Below are 15,419 nucleotides of genomic sequence, written 5' to 3'. Positions count from 1 at the left end.
GTGCCATATACTTAAATACCAAAGTTCATAGGTACTGAATGATAGGTGGATAGTATGAAGCGATCTCCGACGATCCCCGAATCCGAGCTAGCTTGATAACACTATAAAACACGGGAAAAAATTAAACAAAGTATGCTATAAAGCTTAGAAAGCTCGTATGACATAAATTCGATATAATCTCAAACATATAATTCAACAATTGATCATAATTATAAGAATTCACATCAACTAATAAACCTCTCAATTACTTATTCACAAAACTATATACTTTCTTCACTATTACTTCGATTCAAAGCTAATATGGTTTATGCACATACCTGTACCATCTCATACTAATCTTACACACATTCTTGTCTTTCATTTACCCGTTGAACCATTCGGAATAGAAGTTGGATACTAAAGGGGCTCACACGATAAGTACCTATACCATGGCCCGTAGCCAAATCAAGGTAACTTATCTCTGAAGTACTGATATCATGGCCCGAAGCCAAATCAATGTATCCCCTAATGACATGTCACTAGCATCCTAAACTATTCCTAAGGTTCAACCAGGATTTCGAATGTCGAATCATCGTCGAATCACTGTTGTTCATATCCACAGTCTCATATTCACAATTTATGCAATATCAAAGCATATGAAATACATTTTTATTGAAATTTATCACATGCGAACTTACCTCGGATGCTAAAATGGCCAAACGAGTCAACTATTTCGTAACATTGTTCTTTCCCCGATCTAAGTCCGTATTTATCCTTTCTTGATCTAAATATATTCATTAACTTATTTAATCATATATTTATTCAATTCAATCCAAAATATACATTAGGTCTATTTTACACATTTGCCCCTAAACTTTCACATTTTTATAATTTGGTCATTATTACACAAAATCACAAATTCATGAAATTTCTTCAATACCTATGATATCCGAATTACCATTATACCCCTAGCAGCTCATATTTTTCATTTATTTTACATTTTAACCACTAACTTTACATATTTCTCAATTTAATCCCTATTTTTTGCATTTTCACAAAAAATCAATTAACAAAACTTGTATATCTATCAACAAGCATTCATAATCTATCAAGAAGCTTCAAAGTACATATGTATTCATCAATGGCATCATTTAAAATGTTTAACAGTTTTGCAAAATAGTCCCTAGGCTAGCTAGTACTAGATGTAATGATCACAAAAACATAAAAATAATTAAAAACGTGACAAAATACATGCCTAAATGAGCATATAAAGCAATGGCTGAATGAAACCTAAAAGTTTCGCTTTTCTTCTTGGAAAATTCGGTTAAAGAAGATGATGATAATATAAAAAATGGTTTTGTTTTATTTATTTTACATTAATTAACCAAATTACCTTTTTAACCTTAACTAATAACCATCAAAACACTTTAATACATGTCCATATATGTCTACTCATGCTATTAATGGTCTAATTACCACATAAGGACCTTGACTTTAAGGTTCTATAGCTATTAGTTACTTTTACCTAATAGAACTCCCCTTTTACACTTTACGCGATTTAGTCCTTTTTATCAAATTAACTAATCAAACGATAAAATTTCTTAACGAAATTTTCACACAATAATTTTTATCACACTGTAAACATTAATATAATAATAAAATAAATATTTTGACCTCGAATTTGTGGTACCGAAACCACTATTCTGATTTGTGGTACCGAAAATCTTACCAGTGAATAGGTTAGGGTACTGTTTTCTCATAGCTTCTTTGGGCTCCCACGTAGCCTCTTCGACACCGTGTCATTGCGAAAGTACTTTTATGAGAGCTATGCTTTTATTTCTTATCTGTTTAACCTCATGTGCTCAAATTCTGACCGGTTCTTAGTTGTATGTCATATCAGGTTAAATTTCAATCTCAGACGGAGAATTTACATGTGATGGATCTGATCTATATCGACGCAACCTCGACACATGAAACACATTGTGGATTTTCTCTAACTCAGTCGGTAAAGCTAGTCGATATGCCACTGGCCCTATTATTTCAATAATCTCATACGGCCCGATGAAACACTGACTCAATTTGCCTTTGCGACTGAAACGAATTATTTTCTTCCACAGAGATACTTTCAAAAACATTTTATTACTGATCTGAAAATCAATGTCTTTTAGTTTCAAATCCGCATATGATTTCTGTCGATCAAAAGCTGCTTTTAAACAGTCGTGAATTACTTTCACTTTCTCTTCAATTTCTCTAACCAAATCAACCCCGTGAATCTGTTTCTCACTAAGCTCGGTCCAATACAATGTAGCTCAGCATTTACGACCATACAATGCTTCATACGGAGCCATCTTTATGCTCGATTGAAAGCTGTTATTATATGCAAATTCAACCAGTAGCAAATATTTCTCCCAGTTGCCTTCAAACTCTAAAACACAACATCAGAGCATATCTTCGAGGATCTGAATTACTCGTTTAGACTATCCATCAGTTTGTAGATGAAAAACTGTACTAAAATTCAACTTTGTACCCAGAGCTTGTAACTTCTTCCAAAGCCGCAATATAAATCTTAGATCTCTATCTGAAATAATCGAAACTGGCACCCCGTGTAATCTAACGATCTCAGAAATTTACAACTCAGCCAATTTATCAAGTGAAAAGTCAGTACGTACCATGATGAAATGTGCTGATTTCGTTAATTGGTCAACGACAACCCAAATAACATCTTTCTTTTTCAGAGACAAAGGCAATCCCATTACAAAATCCATCGTAACTCTGTCCTATTTCTGCTCTGGTACCATCATAGGCTGAAGCAAACCCGATGGCACTTGATATTCAGCTTTAACTTTCTGACACAATCTTACTACAAATTTAGAAATATCTCGTTTCATACCCGACCACCAATACAGTTGTTTCAAATCATTATACATTTTAGTACTTCCAGGATGGACAGATAAGCAACCACTATGTGCCTCGTATAAAATTTTCTAAATCAACTTTGGATTTTTCGATATGCAGATTCTATTCAGAACATCAAACAATCATCGAATCTGATTTGGTACTCTGAATCACTAGTGGACTTGCATAGCACTCTTTTAGCTTGCAATTCACTATCACCTTTCTCAGCTTCACAAATTTACTGAAGTAATACTAGTTTAGCTTTTAACTCAGCTAAAATCGAACCATCATCATATAATGTCAACTTTGTATTCATTGCTCTCAAGGAAAACAACGACTTTCTACTCAAAGCATCCGCGACTACATTTGCTTTCCCTAGGTGATAATTAATCACTAACTCGTAATCTTTCAATAACTCGAGCCATCTCTGTTGTCTCAAATTCAAATCTTTTTGAGTCATAATATACTTTAAGCTTTTATGGTCACTAAAGATGTGACATTTTTCACCGTACAAATGATGACGCCAAATTTTCAATGCAAAAACATTAGTGGCCAATTCTAAATCGTACGTCAGATAGTTCTTTTCATGCGGCTTCAACTGTTTGGAAGCATAAGCTATCACTTTTCCCTCTTGCATCAACACGTAACCCAAACCATTCAATGACGCGTCCCTGTAAATCACAAATTCTTTACCCGAATCAAGTGAAACCAACATTGGTGCCTTAGTTAACAACGCTTTCAATTGATCGAAACTTTGTTGACATTTCTCGGGCCATTCAAACTTGACCTCTTTCTATAGTAGTCTGGTCATCGGTGTAGCAATCATCGAGAACCCTTTCATAAAATGTCTATAGTAACCAGCCAATCCCAGAAAGCTTTTGACCTCAAATACATTTGTAGGTGGTTTCCAGTCAATAACTGCAGAAATCTTGTTTGGATCAATTCGAATGCCATCCGTCGAGACAATATGTTCCAAAAATCTGACTTCCCAGAGCCAAAACTCACACTTACTGAATTTAGCATACAGTTGCTTATCTTTCAAGGTTTGAAACATAATCCTTAAATGCTCGGCATGCTCAGACTCATCTTGTGAATAGATCAGAATGTCTTCAATGAACACAACAACCAATCTGTCTAAATACAGTCTAAAAATCTGATTCATCAATCTATAAAAATGGCAGGAGCATTAGTTAGTCCAAAAGGCATAACAAGGAATTCATAGTTTCCGTACCTTGTTCTGAATGCAGATTTTGGCACATCTAAGTCTTTAACTCGCAACTAATAATAACCCGATCTCAAATCAAACTTTGAAAACACTGCTGCTCCTTTCAACTGATCAAACAAATCATCTATTCTCGACAATAGATACTTGTTCTTTATTGTAACCTTGTTGAGATGTCGATAGTCGATACACATTCTTATTGACCCGTCTTTCTTCTTTACAAACAATACTGGCGCACCCCAGGGCAAAAAACTCGATCGCGTAAATCCCCTATCTGCTAACTCTTGCAACTGAGCTTTCAACTCTTTCAACTCTGTTGGAGCCATTCTGTAAGGAGCTATAGATGTTGGAGATGTTTTCGGTACCAATTCAATATCAAACTCAACCTCTCTGACCGGTGGCAACTCAGACAATTCTTCTGGAAATACATCCAGATATTCACAAATTACAGGCACTAACTCAATATTTGTTTCAAACACTTTGGTATCTAAAACATATGCTAGGTATGCATTACAAACCTTTGTCACATATCTCTGAGCCGACATCGACGAAATCACTATAAGTAATCCACTCGACTCATCAGATTCAATTTGAAGAATTTCATTATTATGACATTTCAATTCTATAATCTTTTATCTACAGTTTATTAACTGAATCATGTAGAGTCAACCAATCCATACCCAAAATCACATCGAACTCATCAAATGGTAAAAGCATTTAGTCAGTCAAAAATAGTAAACCCCGAGTCATTAATGACAGTTCTTGCATACTTTGTCAATTAGAACATGCTTGCCTAAGGGGTTCGATACTTTAATCATAAACTCAGTAATTTCAGCAGGCAATTTCTTACTAGACATTAAATTCTCACAAACATACGAATGTGTCGATCTAGGATCAATTAAAGCAATCATATTAGTGTTGTAAAGAGAAAATGTATTGGTAATAACATCAGGAGATGACGCCTCTTCGCGAGCGCGAATAGCATAAGCTTTATTAGGTGCTCTAGCCTCGGATCTCACAGCTGAATCCCTAGTCACACCTCTGCCACTAGACACATTCCCCGTATTTCACGTTGGTCTCCTTCTCGCGGTCGTATTACTCGATCTTGCATTCTAAAATTTATCTTTCTCAGATAACTCTGGGTAATCTCGAATAACGTGATCTAGCAAGCCACATTTGAAACAAGCTTTAACACTCTTATTCCAGCACTCTCCAAAATGATGTTTCCCATATTGTTGACACTCGGGTTTGTTGTTTCTTACATTGCCAACGCTCGAGACGGAAGTTGCTTGAGCTTTAGAACTTACATGTTGATTTCCACGATCTCTATTCTGATATCCCACTGATGCATTTGCTCGACTATACGAATCTCGAGATTTCTTTGATGAAGAATGATAAGGTTTATTCATTGGTCTTTTTCTCGAATATCTAGCCTCTGAATCAGCTTTCCTCTTTTCTTGGCTAAAATCTTCGGCTTTACAAGCCCGATCAACCAATACAACAAATTCTTTCAAATCTAGAATCCCGACCAGAAGTTTAATATCTTCATTCAACCCGTCAACAAAACCACTTGCACATAATCTCTTTAGTAGAAACATACTTTTGAGCATATATACTTAACCGCACAAATTCTCTGTCGTACTCGGTTACAGTCGTACGACCTTGTTTCAATTCTAAAAACTCTTTGTGGTTTTGATCCAGAAACCGTTGGCTTATATATTTCTTCCTGAACTCGGTCTGAAAGAATTCCCAGGTAACCCGTTCTCTAGATACAACAGATACTAGAGTGTTCCACCACTGGTATGTAGTGTCCCTCAGAAGTGATATAGCACATTTTAAACATTCAGCTGATGTGCAAGAAAGCTCATCAAACACTCGAATCGTATTTTCAAGCCAAAACTCGGCTCGATCAGGATCATCATCAACATTAGCTTTGAACTCTTTAGCCCTATGTTTACGGATCTTATCAACTAGAGGCTTATTCAATCTTCTAAGCTCGACTCCTTGAGGAGCTAGGGAACCAGTTGGGGATTAGGAAGAGGTGGAGGTTGTTGAGCAGCCGGGTTTATTCAGATATATTGTGTGAACCACTCGTTCATCATTTGGAAGAAGGCTTCTTTAGCCTCTCTGCCCTGGCTGCTCAATACGAGTCTAGACCTAGATGGCATTGTCCCTTGAGGGGGAGCTGGGGCATTACTTTCAAATTTATCAGCTATAGCTCATTTGCGATCCATATACTATATGAAAACACAGTTTAAATTGTCAGGAGTCATCACACTATCACAGTTTATATATGGCATGTATAGCTAGACTCTTACACATGCTATATTAGTCTTGGGATCGACTAAACTGTAGCTTTAATACTAATAAATGTAATATCCTCACCCGTATTCAATACCAAAATAGGGTTACGGAGCATTACCGGACTTACAACACACAATTCACATAAAATTTCATATTTCATGCACGCATTAGTCAAACTCAAGCATATTGTCCCTATAACAAGCCTATGAGGCCCTAAACATACTTTGGAAATGGTTCGGGACTAAACTGATAGCTCGAGAAATGTTTACAAAACTTAGAAAATTTTCCTCAAAATAGGGGACACACGCTATGTGGCCCGGTCTTGTGTATCACACGGCCACCAGACACGCCCGTGTCACAGGCCATGTGGACATTCGAAATGGGAGCTCATGGTCGTGTCCCAGCCTGTGTCTGACCCCGTGTAACTCTCTGACTTGGGTCACATGACAAACATAGACACTCGTGTGGCTAGCCCTTGTAGTAACACCCCTTACCTGTATCCAACACCGGAATAGGGTACGAGGCATTACTGGACTTATACATAAGCAATTATACAAAACTGAGATGTAAGTTTCCATCCGAATTTAAAACTTTTCAAATACATTCATATCATCCTTAAAATGAACGTATGAGGGCCATAACATGCATTGGGAGCAGTTCGGGACTAAACCAAGAACTTTAGAAAATTTAACAACACTTAGAAAATTTTTCATGTTTTAAGAGCCACACGCCCGCGTGGCTTGGGACACGCCCGTGTGGGTAGGCTGTGTGGTCACACACGCCCCTGTCCCTAACTTGTGTAACTATCTATTTTTCACCCAAGAAAAAATTGAAGACACACGCCCGTGTGCTAGGCCGTGTGGTCGATTTAATTTTCATAATTTTTCATAAAATAGGTGCAAAATTCACACGCTCGGGGCACACACCTATGCCTGAGACCATGTCATCTGCACAGCTAAGACACACACCCGTGTCTCTACCCGTGTGCTCAATTCTGGGCATTTTATTTTGTCACCCTTTCATGCACACACCTACACAAAACATCATCATATGCATATATACTTAAACCAATATTACCTAATTTCAATGGCCATTTAAAAAATGAATTATCAACCAACAAAAGCCAATACATTTGGCTAAATCAACTATGATGCATAACAAAATGACCAAGTCCACATACATGCCATAACTCAAAATGTCAAATTCATTGGTACCCAAAATAATCAGTTGATAGTGTGAGTCGATCTCCAACAGTCTTCGATCCTCGAGCTAGCTTGGTGACACTATAAGACAAGGGAAAATAAAGGGGAGTAAGCTTTAAAGCTTAGTAAGTTCCTATGCAAATAATAGACATCATAACCATACATTTAACTTACAATTAACATGATGATAATTGGCATAAATATTATTCAAATCTTATAATCATAACTTACTCAATCATAACCTTACCGAGGGTTCATAACATAACGAGCTCATTTCGTATGAGTTTTATGTACATACCTGAGTCATCTCAAATTGGATTTGCATGCATTTCACCTTTAACATACTCATTAAATTACTTGGTGAGCCACTTGGAATACTAAAGGATACTCAGGAGTCCCGTACACACAGTACGATACCAATGCCATATCCCAGATATGGTCTTACATGTAATCTCATATCGATGCTAATAGCCTAGCTATGGTCTTACACGAAGTCTCATATCGATGCCATATCTTAGACATGGTTTTACACGAAGTCTCATACTGATGCCATATCCCAGATATGGTCTTACACGTAGTCTTAGTAACCCTAATGTCATGACATTTGTATTCTATTTATTCCTAAGGTTCAACCAGGATTTCACTCTTGTCATAACTTTGTCGAACACGCTCAATGGTCAATCATAATTCACACAATCGTAAAGTATTTTAAACATAAATAAAACAATGCATTATTTACATAAGAACTTACCTCGGTACAAAAATAGTAGAAATGAGACCTAATCATCAAACACTTTGTTTTTCCCCCGATCTAGGTCCGAACCTCATTTCTCTTGATCTATAATAGAAAATTTAACTCATTTATTATTCACATTACACAATTCAGTTCAAAAATCACATTAGGGCAAAATTATAGTTTTGCCCCTAAACTTTGACATTTTTATACTTTGATCCCTAGGCTCGTAAATTGAAATAGATTCAATTTCTTCGATTTCCAAGGCTAGCCGAACCTCTTTTATGCTTATAACAGCCTACATTTTTCATTTAATCACACTTTTACACACATTTTATAACATTTTTACAAATTGGTCCTTTTACATTTTTATCAAAAATCACCTAGCAAAAGTTATTTATCATACACCGAACACACATTTTCTACCATTTGACATCAAAATACACACATATCTAACATGGGTCAAACCCCAGACCTTAATCATTTCTCAAATTAATGGTAGAAATAGACAGATCGAGTGATAACGACTTCAAAAATGTAAAGAGCATTAAAAACGAGGCAGGAACGAACTTACAATCGAGCTTAAAAGTGGCCAAACCCTAGATATGGCTTCCCTTCTAAATTTTGGCGCAAGCAAGAATAAGATGGACAAGATTTTGGCTTGATTTTTTCTTTTTAATTCATTTAATTACTAAATGGCCAAAATGCCTTTACTTAAAACACAAAAATTCTCTTACCTCATGTCTATTTTTGTCCAACTTAAAGTAAAATGGTCTAATTACCCTTTAAGGACCTTCAATTTAAAATCTCATTACAATTAGACACCTCTAGCATGTAGAATTAAATTTTGCACATTTTACAATTTAATTCTTTTTGCTAAATTAAGTGCTTAAACGTCAAAATTTTCGAATGAAATTTTAACAAAATCATTCTATAAAACTGTAGATCATAAAAAATACAGTAAAAATAAATTTAACTACATAGGATTTGTGGTCCCGAAACCACTATTCCAATTGGGCCAAAATCGGGCTGTTACACGTGTGCCCTAAAAATGGCCATACACTCCCGTGTGTGAAACCGTGTGCTAGGCCATGCCAAACCTATAGGGTATACTGACTTATGCCACACGGGCAAGTCACACGCCGATGTGTGAGGCCGTGTGGAGCATATTGACTCGATTTCAATTTCAACACCATGGAACACACTGCTGTGTAACATAACTGTGTGTCACACACGGCTGAGACACACGCTCATCTGCCCGTGTGGAAAAAAATAGGCTATTTACCAGGCCAGTTTGCCACCCAAATTAGAAGTACCTACAGTAATCCAATTGGCACCAACTCAAAGCATAAATGAACATATATTTTATACACAATAAAGGCTAAATCATACCATTTTCAGTACTAACAACTAACATACTTATAGTTTCATGTTCTACCCATTCAAAACATAACAATTTCACATATTTAAATCAATTAATTAAACCTCTCCAAACATGCATTATCATCCACCAATTGACAAGCACATAACTCCTCAAATATTAACCCTTTAATCTTCAAATTACCTAATATCAATAAGCATGATGAAAAGAACCTCAATCACACAACATAGGTCAATTACTAACTCAAAGCAAAAGCCATTTGCACATTTATATATACATCATCAAAATCACCATCCTAAGCCAACTCACATAGCTATATATATACAAACCAAAACATATACATTTACAAGCCAAATCAAATGGCCAAAATCATTACCAAAACATTACCAAAATGACTCAAAATTCCTATACATGCCATATACTTAAAATACCAAAGTTTATAGGCACGAAGTGATAGGTGGATAGTGTGAAGCGATCTTCGACGATCCTCAAATCCGAGCTAGCTTGATAACACTATAAAACACTAAAAAAAAATAAATAAAGTAAGCTATAAAGCTTAGTAAGCTCGTATGACATAAATTCAATATAATCTTAAACACATAATTCAACAATTGATCATAAGTATAAGAATTCACATCAACAAACAAACCTCTCAATTACTCATTCACGAAAATATATACTTTCTTCACCATTTCTTCGATTCAAAGCTAATATGGTTTATGCACATACCTGTACCATCTTGTACTAATCTCACACACATTCTCGTCTTTCATTTACCTGTTGAACCATTCGAAATAGAAGTTAGATACTAAAGGGTCTCACATGTAAGTACCTATACCATGACCCTTAGCCGAATCAAGGTAACTTATCTCCGAAGTACTAGTATCATGGCCCGAAGCCAAATCAACCAATATACATGTCCCAAGGCCAAATCGGTATAACTCACACCCAAAGTGCTATATCATGGTCCGAAGCCAAATCAATGTATCTCCTAATGACATGTCACTAGCATCCTAAACTATTCCTAAAGTTCAACCAGGATTTCGGATGTCGAATCATCGTCGAATCACTATCGTTCATATCCACAGTCTCATATTCACAATTTATGCAATATCAAAGCAAATGAAATACATTTGTCTTGAAATTCATCACATACGAACTTACCTTGGATGCTAAAACGATGAAATGAGTCAATGTTTCCGTAACTTTGTTCTTTCCCCGATCTAAGTCTGTATTTCTCCTTTCTTGATCTAAATATATTAAAAATTAACTTATTTAATTATCTATTTATTCAATTCAATCCAAAATATACATTAGGGCTATTTTACACATTTTTCCCTAAACTTTCACATTTTTACAATTTGGTCCTTATTACACAAAATCACAAATTCATGAAATTTCTTCAAATACCCATGATATCTGAATTACCATTATGCCCCTAGCAGCTTATATTTTTCATTTATTTCATATTTTAACCACTAACTTTACACATTTCTCAATTTAATCCCTATTTTGCATTTCCACAAAAAATCAATTAACAAAACCTATATATCTATCAACAAACATTCATAATCTATCAAGAAAATTCAAATTGCACATGTGTTCATCAATGGCATCTTTTAAAATCTTTAACAATTTTGCAAAATAGTCCCTGGGTTAGCTAGTACTAGATGCAACGGTCACAAAACATAAAAAACATTAAAAGCGTGACAAAATACATTCCTAAATGAGCATATAAAGCAATAACTAAATGAAACCTAAAACTTTGGCTTTTTTCTTTCAAAATTCAGTTAAAGATGATGATGATACTATAAAAAATGGTTTTGTTTTATTTATTTTACATTAATTAACCAAATTACCTTTTTAACCTTAACTAATAACCATCAAAACACTTTAATACATGTCCATATATGTCTAATCATGCTATTAATGGTCTAATTACAATATAAGGACCTTTACTTTAAAGTTTTATAGCTATTAGATACTTTTAGCTAATAGATCTCCACTTTTACACTTTACGTGATTTAGTCCTTTTTATCAATTTAACTAATCAAGCGATAAAATTTCTTAACGAAATTTTCACACAATAATTTTATCACATTTTAAACATTAAAATAATTATAAAATAAATATTTTAACCTCAGATTTGTGGTCCCAAAATCACTGTTCTGATTTGACTAAAAACGGGATGTTACAATAGTTGTCTAGAAGCTATCCTATTTCAATCCTATTGTTAAGGGTGCAACAATTCTATCAAGTTGATGAGAAGGTGAGCAAAATTCTTCAGGAGGTTCAGCAACAGGGTTTCTAACATCCTAAATACTCAAGGAATGTATGGTTTTTGATAATGAAAGGTAAGATTGGGGTGGGGAAGGATGAAAGTCTAAGGAATGAACTAGTTAAGTATTTTTATGCCAGTATAGTAGGGGGTCACTCAGGAGTACATGCTTCTAGGAAGCGTGTGGCCAGCTTGATATACTAGAAGGGCATGTGAAAGGGTGGATTACGGAACGCCTTGTTTATTAGAGGTGCAAAAGTGAAAATGTGCCCTCACTTAGGCTACTACAGCCACTGCCAATTCTAGGAAGGGCTTGGTCTGTCATCAATTTATACTTTATTGAGGGACTTCCACATTCCAAAGGGAAGGACTCAATTTTGGTTGTGGTAGACCATTTAACCAAATATGGACACTTTCTAGGTCTATCTCATCCTTTTGTAGCCAATACAGTAGCTTCAAGTGTAAAACTCCATAGGATGCTTGACTCAATTGTATCAAACAAGGATCAAATATTTGTAAATTCTTTCTGGCAAGAGCTATTTAGGAGGGCAAGCACTAAGCTTCTCTTATCTACAACATATCATCCCCAAATGGATGGTCAAACTTAAGTGTTGAACTATTGTATGGAAAAATATTTGCGATGTGTGACAGGTGAAAGGCCAATTGACTGGTCGAGCTGGTTACCACTAGCTGAATGGTGATACAACTCATTGTTCCATACATCCATCGAGGTCACTCCATATGAGACCCTCTATGGGTAAGCTCAACCACAACACATTCCTTACTTGATAGGGATGTCACTTGTAGCTGATGTAGACAAAAGCTTACAGGCTCGAGAGGCTACTAAGAAAATGTTGCAATTTCATCTCAAACATGCTCAAAATTGTATGAAGCAAGTGGCTAACAAACATAGAACTGATAGAGAATTTTAGATAGGGGATTTGGTTTATTTAAGGTTTCAAGCATATAAACAACAAATAGTTAGGAGAATCCTTAATCAGAAGTTGGCCCTTAAGTATTTTGGTCCATTTTCTATAGTGGACAAGGTTGGAAAGATATCATATAGATTGCAATTACCTCCAAGCTCATGCATTCATTCTACTTTTCATGTATCTCAGTTAAAGAAACATGTGGGAGCAGCACCAACCCAAGCTCAATTGCCTTTGGTGGATGCTTATGGGGATTTTCTTAAGGAGCCAGTTAGAATTTTAGAAAGGAGAATGGTTAAGAAAGGTAACCTAGTAATTACCAAAATTTTGGTAGAATGGGCAGACACATTCCTTGAAGATGCTACTTGGGAACCGTTACAGCAGTTACATGCCATTTTCCCTCATTTTGATCCTTAAGGACAAGGATCCTTTATGGAGGTAGCATTTGTTATGGTGCAGAATTTGAATTAAGAAAAATATTACGAGGGTGAGAAATAGTGCATTTATGGCATATTTGGTGAAGTGAGAAAATACTGTGTAGGGAATTAACGAATTCAACTATTAAGGGTTAACTCATTTTCCAATAGTTATTTTCTTCCCTCTTAAAAGCACACTATTGTAACCAGGATCAGTTATCCAATTTGTTGAACATGATTTCAGTGAATTTCCTTCTTTTTCTCTATCGGTTCTTCTTCCTCTTTTTTTTTTCTCTTTTCTCTGTTTACTTTTCTCTTTTAGATTTTCGACTACATCACCTGATTGGTAGCTTTATCAATTTGGATCTTGGTAATATAGGTTATTTTCTTGGAAATGGTATTCAAAATTAGATTTTTCACTTCACTAGCTGAAAGTGTTGCTTTTCATGTTTCTTTTCCTATGCTTTATCAACAAAAATAATAAATCCAATACCTTGAAACCCAGGAAATTAAACCCCAGATTCAAAATCCCCCAAATCCCAATTTTTTGTTGCCATTCCCACGAGAAAAAATTATTATCGAAGAGGCTCAATCATGGTAACTTAGGACTTGGTTCTCAAATCCCAAAGTTACAATTTTCTTACCATGACTTGTTTATGAGAAAGCAAAAGCTTGTTGGGTTTCCATAGCTAAAGCCATTGATGGCTCAACAATAGCAACAAGGCATATTAATTTTTGGACCAACTTCGTAAAGTTGCAGAGATGGTAGAGATTGGGAATTTCTCACACGCTCAAGGGATATTGGTATAGCTCAATCACGACTAGTAATAGTGGAAGCAATGAGCAAAGGAATAAAAAAAAATGGTGGTAGCAAGGGTACGTGGAGGGGAAGATGATGAACAGTAATGGGGTAAAAAAAGTTAAAAGGTGATGATATGGCGTGCACAGTCAGTCGTCGTCAAGGAGTTAACATTTTGGTGATTAAAATGAAAAATTTTCTTGACGGCAGTGATCAAATTATAAATTTTTTTATTTGTGTGGCTAAAATAAAAGTACCTAAAAAATTAGGTGACTAACTAGGTAGTTTACCCTTAATTATAAAAATTAATTTAATTTTTAAAATGTATAATTTCACAAATAATATAAAATAATATAACCTAAATATTGTATAAAATATTTTATATTGTTAAACCCATCAATTACTTGGAGAAAATTTTCATTAATTTTAAGTTGCTCATTGTACAGTGCATCTCAGCTTTGCACTACAATTGTTCAATCACTGTCTCATAGAATTCATTCTTCAATTCCTTTGTGGCTATTCCTTCCAATGACCATAAATGTCAAAAATTAGAGATTAAATAATGTTAAAAGAAATTATGCAAAATAGAATCAAAATATATAAAGTAAAACTAAGAAAAATTATAAGATAGGAAAATAATGTAAAAAAAACCTTAAATTGCCAATGATTTGATATATAATTATTTGTTTCATTTCATCATCTTTGCAGGAATTCTACAATGTCTTCGTACATGCATAACATAGAAGAAGGATGGAATTTGAATACTGATTTATTTTATATAAATAATTCCTTAATTGTAGTGGTCTTATTTCCAATAATTTCACATTTATTTTACAATCAATATTAAGTATTTTTATTTCCTTTATGTTGATATTAAAAAGCAAATATGTTCTCTTTAATTTATATATTGTTATATATGACATTAGTTTACTTAAAATATGAATACTTGATTACTTTTAAGGACAAAGATAGTAAATAAGATTTAATATAAAACGAATTGTTGATATTATAATTAGTGAATATATTCCTTATCCATTGTTATGGTAATTAATCAGCTTAGCTATAAATTGTGTTAAGAGTAAATTACAATTCAAAATTGAGTATTAGGGAATCAATAATGCAAATAGGAAGAAGTTTATTGAGAAGTTATTAAAATGTTTAATATTTTAGAATTTGGAATTAATGTAATAATGCATCATTATTACTAATGGTAAGAAAATTATATTTAAAACATAATTCTAAAAGTGAGATTCACTTTAAATATAACTAAAAAAAAGTATT

This window comes from Gossypium arboreum, chromosome 5 (assembly GCF_025698485.1).
Source record: "Gossypium arboreum isolate Shixiya-1 chromosome 5, ASM2569848v2, whole genome shotgun sequence".
NCBI lineage: Eukaryota > Viridiplantae > Streptophyta > Magnoliopsida > Malvales > Malvaceae > Gossypium > Gossypium arboreum.
Note: the sequence above shows the minus strand (reverse complement) of the source record.